This window comes from Micropterus salmoides, unplaced genomic scaffold, assembly GCF_014851395.1.
Source record: "Micropterus salmoides isolate LMB-PRFRI ecotype aquatic unplaced genomic scaffold, ASM1485139v1 Ms_hic_scaffold_679, whole genome shotgun sequence".
Classification (NCBI taxonomy): Eukaryota; Metazoa; Chordata; class Actinopteri; order Centrarchiformes; family Centrarchidae; genus Micropterus; species Micropterus salmoides.
Window position 1 is genome coordinate 47399 of NW_024044436.1, and position 6137 is coordinate 53535.

Consider the following 6137-nt stretch of genomic DNA (forward strand, 5'->3'; position numbering starts at 1 on the left):
TGTAACACTGTTTAACCAGAGGGGGGCGCTGCAGGAGAGAACAGCTGTAACACTGTTTAACCAGAGGGGGGCGCTGCAGCAGAGAACAGCTGTAACACTGTTTAACCAGAGGGGGGCGCTGCAGCAGAGAGAACAGCTGTAACACCGTTTAATCAGAGGGGGGCGCTGCAGCAGAGAGAACAGCTGTAACACTGTTTAACCAGAGGGGGGCGCTGCAGCAGAGAACAGCTGTAACACTGTTTAACCAGAGGGGGGCGCTGCAGCAGAGAGAACAGCTGTAACACCGTTTAATCAGAGGGGGGCGCTGCAGCAGAGAGAACAGCTGTAACACTGTTTAACCAGAGGGGGGCGCTGCAGCAGAGAGAACAGCTGTAACACTGTTTAACCAGAGGGGGGCGCTGCAGCAGAGAGAACAGCTGTAACACCGTTTAACCAGAGGGGGGCGCTGCAGCAGAGAGAACAGCTGTAACACTGTTTAACCAGAGGGGGGCGCTGCAGGAGAGAACAGCTGTAACAACGTTAATCAGAGGGGGGCGCTGCAGCAGAGAGAACAGCTGTAACACTGTTTAACCAGAGGGGGGCGCTGCAGGAGAGAACAGCTGTAACACCGTTTAACCAGAGGGGGGCGCTGCAGCAGAGAGAACAGCTGTAACACTGTTTAACCAGAGGGGGGCGCTGCAGCAGAGAGAACAGCTGTAACACTGTTTAACCAGAGGGGGGCGCTGCAGGAGAGAACAGCTGTAACACTGTTTAACCAGAGGGGGCGCTGCAGCAGAGAACAGCTGTAACAACGTTTAATCAGAGGGGGGCGCTGCAGCAGAGAGAACAGCTGTAACACTGTTTAACCAGAGGGGGGCGCTGCAGGAGAGAACAGCTGTAACACTGTTTAACCAGAGGGGGGCGCTGCAGGAGAGAACAGCTGTAACACTGTTTAACCAGAGGGGGGCGCTGCAGCAGAGAGAACAGCTGTAACACTGTTTAACCAGAGGGGGGCGCTGCAGCAGAGAGAACAGCTGTAACACCGTTTAACCAGAGGGGGGCGCTGCAGCAGAGAGAACAGCTGTAACACCGTTTAACCAGAGGGGGCGCTGCAGCAGAGAGAACAGCTGTAACACCGTTTAATCAGAGGGGGGCGCTGCAGCAGAGAGAACAGCTGTAACACCGTTTAACCAGAGGGGGCGCTGCAGCAGAGAGAACAGCTGTAACACCGTTTAATCAGAGGGGGGCGCTGCAGCAGAGAGAACAGCTGTAACACTGTTTAACCAGAGGGGGGCGCTGCAGGAGAGAACAGCTGTAACACTGTTTAACCAGAGGGGGGCGCTGCAGCAGAGAACAGCTGTAACACTGTTTAACCAGAGGGGGGCGCTGCAGGAGAGAACAGCTGTAACACTGTTTAACCAGAGGGGGGCGCTGCAGCAGAGAACAGCTGTAACACTGTTTAACCAGAGGGGGGCGCTGCAGCAGAGAGAACAGCTGTAACACCGTTTAATCAGAGGGGGGCGCTGCAGCAGAGAGAACAGCTGTAACACTGTTTAACCAGAGGGGGGCGCTGCAGCAGAGAACAGCTGTAACACTGTTTAACCAGAGGGGGGCGCTGCAGCAGAGAGAACAGCTGTAACACCGTTTAATCAGAGGGGGGCGCTGCAGCAGAGAGAACAGCTGTAACACTGTTTAACCAGAGGGGGGCGCTGCAGCAGAGAGAACAGCTGTAACACCGTTTAACCAGAGGGGGGCGCTGCAGCAGAGAGAACAGCTGTAACACCGTTTAACCAGAGGGGGGCGCTGCAGCAGAGAGAACAGCTGTAACACCGTTTAATCAGAGGGGGGCGCTGCAGCAGAGAGAACAGCTGTAACACTGTTTAACCAGAGGGGGGCGCTGCAGCAGAGAGAACAGCTGTAACACTGTTTAACCAGAGGGGGGCGCTGCAGCAGAGAGAACAGCTGTAACAACGTTTAATCAGAGGGGGGCGCTGCAGCAGAGAGAACAGCTGTAACACTGTTTAATCAGAGGGGGGCGCTGCAGCAGAGAGAACAGCTGTAACACTGTTTAACCAGAGGGGGCGCTGCAGCAGAGAGAACAGCTGTAACACTGTTTAACCAGAGGGGGGCGCTGCAGCAGAGAGAACAGCTGTAACACTGTTTAACCAGAGGGGGGCGCTGCAGCAGAGAGAACAGCTGCAACACCGTTTAACCAGAGGGGGGCGCTGCAGCAGAGAACAGCTGTAACACTGTTTAACCAGAGGGGGGCGCTGCAGCAGAGAACAGCTGTAACACTGTTTAACCAGAGGGGGCGCTGCAGCGGAGTTAGTGCTTCCTCTGAGGAACTGGAACATACACTATATTACCAAAAGTTTTGGGTCGCCTGCCTTTACATTCACATGAAGGTTAATGACGTCCCGTTCTTAATGCGTAGCGTTTAACATGGAGTCGACCCCCCTTTGGAGCTAGAACAGCTTCAGCTCTTCTGGGAAGGTTGTCCACGAGGTTTAGGACTGTGTTCATGGGCACATTTGTAAGGTCAGGCACAGATGCTGGACCAGAATTCCTGACTCACCTTGCTTTGTGTTCTGGTGTGCAGTCATGTTGGAACAGGAAAGGGCCGTCCCCAAACTGTTTCCACAAAGCTGGAAGCCTGAAATTGTCCAAAACCCTCAGTTGGCCCCTGAAAAACACAGTGAGGTCCCATTCTTTCGCAGATGGTTGTAGAAGCAGTCTGCAGCCCAGGAGCTTTACACACCTGTGGCCATGGAAGTGACTGGAACACCTGAATTCAATGATTCGGAGGGGTGTCCCAATACTTTAGTGTACATCATATATGATAACGATATTCACTGAGCTCTGAGCTGCAGCTGTGCAGATGTTGTTTACTGCACACAGCTGTGATGATGCCTTCAGGTGCTGCTGGAAATATGAAAGTAGTCATCACGGTGGACAGAAATGACTCAAACGCATGTAAAACTATGTAAACACACATGAACAGCAGATTATAAACATGTAAAAATATATAAATACATGTGAAAATATTTAAACCTCTCTAACCTTCAAACATGTAAACAAAAACCTTTGATCACGTCACACACACACATATACAGACACATCTACATATAACAACACCTGAACATAACAGTTCTGACAGACGTTTGGTTCAAACACACGGAGGAAGTTTGAGTTTCTAACGGTGGCAGCCACAGGAAACACTTAGCTGTGTGTGTGCAGTTTAGTCTCTGGCGTCCCGCTGACCTCACAGGGTGGAGACTTCCTGTCGGACCCGCAGAGCAGCTGCAGGGCTAAACCGAGAAACTGTGATTCTGAAAAGCTCAGATTCTACAAAGATGAGAAAAGATCAGCGAAATGATTAGAAGGTGATCAGACCGAAGAAAGACGACGAATAAAAACAGAAGACGATAAAAAGGTTTTCATGTTGTACTGAACCTGATCCATGAGCTGGTTCTGGGTCTGTGAGGCTCCAGGACCTGGTGTCACTGAATCCCTCAGGACTCATATTTAGTCCATGCTAACGGCTAACAGACTAGCACCAGCTGGGCTCACTCACTGACTGGAGGTCCTCAGCACTCCTCCGGTCATCACAAATAATTAGAATTATTTCTTTAATCATGACTTTTTGCTTTTGTTTTACTTTGAAGTCCTGCTTCAAAGCTGCATCTGCCTGTCCTGAGCAGGTGAGGGGGGCGGGGCCTGATGGTTCTACCAGCAGGTGAAGAAGAAAGAGACTTTTATTACCTTCATAAATCAGAGTGACCAGCTGCTCTTCAGCCAGATGCCCCCTCCCCCCCGTTTCTGCCCCTGCTGACAGTCAGTCAGCGTATCAGCTGGAAGCTTTCTAGTCAGACCGTCCCATCAACAGCAGCTGTTAGCAGCTCCTGTTAGCAGTTAGCATGGCCTGAAGGAAGCTTAAAAACATGAAGATCCTCAGGGAGTTCTGCAGAATCTGTTCTCTGTGTATTTACAACATGAGAGGTTTGATCTCAAACGGAGCCAACACCTGTTAGAAACCAGCTCAGACTGAACTTCATCAGATTAAAGGTCCTGAATCAGAGCGAAGACTCACTCAAAGCTGCACTTTCAGTGATTAAAACAGAATCAGCACCTGCAGGCCAGAGTCAATGATAAATACTCCACATTTAACGCTTCATACACTGGTGCTACTAGTGCTACTGGTGCTACTGGTGTTAGTGGTGTTACTGGTGTAAGTGGTGTTAGTGGTGTTACTGGTGTAAGTGGTGTTACTGCTGTAAGTGGTGTTAGTGGTGTTACTGCTGTAAGTGGTGTTAGTGGTGTTACTGGTGTAAGTGGTGTTACTGTGTTACTGTTGTAAGTGGTGTTACTGGTGTAAGTGTTTTAAGTGGTGTTAGTGGTGTTACTGGTGTAAGTGGTGTAAGTGGTGTTACTGGTGTTACTGGTGTTACTGGTGTTAGTGGTGTTTAGTGGTGTTACTGGTGTAAGTGGTGTTAGTGGTGTTACTGGTGTTGGTGGTGTTACTGGTGTTGGTGGTGTTACTGGTGTTGGTGGTGTCTGGTGTTGGTGGTGTTACTGGTTTTACTGGTGTTGGTGGTGTTACTGGTGTAGTGTTGTTACTGGTTTCCTGATGTAAGTGGTGTTGGTGGTGGTTAGAGTGTTACTGGTGTAAGTGGTGTTAGTGGTGTTACTGCTGTAAGTGGTGTTACTGGTGTTGGTGGTGTAAGTGGTGTTACTGCTGTTTCTGGTGTTACTGGTGTTACTGCTATTAGTGGTGTAAGAGGTGTTACTGTTGTAAGTGGTGTTAGTGGTGTTACTGCTGTAAGTTGTGTTACTGGTGTTACTGCTGTAAGTGGTGTTACTGGTGTTACTGCTGTTACTGGTGTTACTGTTGTAAGTGATGTTAGTGGTGTTACTGCTGTTACTGGTGTGTTACTGGTGTTACTACTGTAAGTGGTGTTAGTGGTGTTACTGCTGTACTGGTGTTACTGGTGTTACTGCTGTAAGTGGTGTTAGTGGTGTTACTGCTGTTACTGGGTTACTGTTTAAGTGATGTTAGTGGTGTTACTGCTGTTACTGGTGTTACTGGTGTTACTACTGTAAGTGGTGTTAGTGGTGTTACTGCTGTAGTGGTGTTACTGGTGTTACTGCTGTAAGTGGTGTTACTGGAGTAAGTCGTGTTTCTGGTGTTAGTGGTGTAAGTGGTGTTACTGGTGTTGGTGGGTTTTTGTAAGTGGTGTTACTGCTGTTTCTGGTGTTAGTGGTGTTACTGGTGTAAGTGGTGTTAGTGGTATTACTGGTTAGTGGTCTTACTGTGTAAGTGGTGTTTCTGGTGTAAGTGGCGTTAGAGGTGTTTCTGGTGTTAGTGGTGTTATTGATGTAAGTGGTGTTTCTGGTGTTTCTGGTGTTTCTGGTGTTACTGGTAGTGGTGTTGGTGGTGTTAGTGGTGTAAGTGGTGTTACTGGTGTTTCTGGTGTTACTGGTGTTTCTGGTGTTAGTGGTGTTACTGGTGTAAGTGGTGTTTCTGGTGTAAGTGGTGTTAGTCGTGTTACCGGTGTTTCTGGTTTTAGTGGGTGTTACTGGTGTAAGTGGTGTTTCTGGTGTTAGTGGTCTTACTGGTGTAAGTGGTGTTTCGGTGTAAGTGGTGTTAGTCGTGTTACCGGTGTTTCTGGTTTTAGGTGTTTCTGGTGTTGGTGGTGTTTCTGGTGTTACTGGTAGTGGTGTTAGTGGTGTAAGTGGTGTTAGTGGTATTTGGTGTTAGTGGTCTTACTGGTGTAAGTGGTGTTTCTGTGTAAGTGACGTTAGAGGTGTTTCTGGTGTTAGTGGTGTTATTGATGTAAGTGGTTAGTGGTGTTTCTGGTGTTACTGGTAGTGGTGTTGGTGGTGTTAGTGGTGTAAGTGGTGTTGACTGGTGTTTTCTGGTGTTACTGGTGTTCTGGTGTTAGTGGTGTTACTGGTGTAAGTGGTGTTTCTGGTGTAAGTGGTGTTAGTCGTGTTACCGGTGTTTCTGGTTTTAGGGGTTTTACTGGTAAGTGGTGTTTCTGGTGTTAGTGGTCTTACTGGTGTACGTGGTGTTTCTGGTGTAAGTGGTGTTAGTGGTGTTACCGGTGTTTCTGGTTTAGTGGTGTTTCTGGTGTTGGTGGTGTTACTGGTAGTGGTGT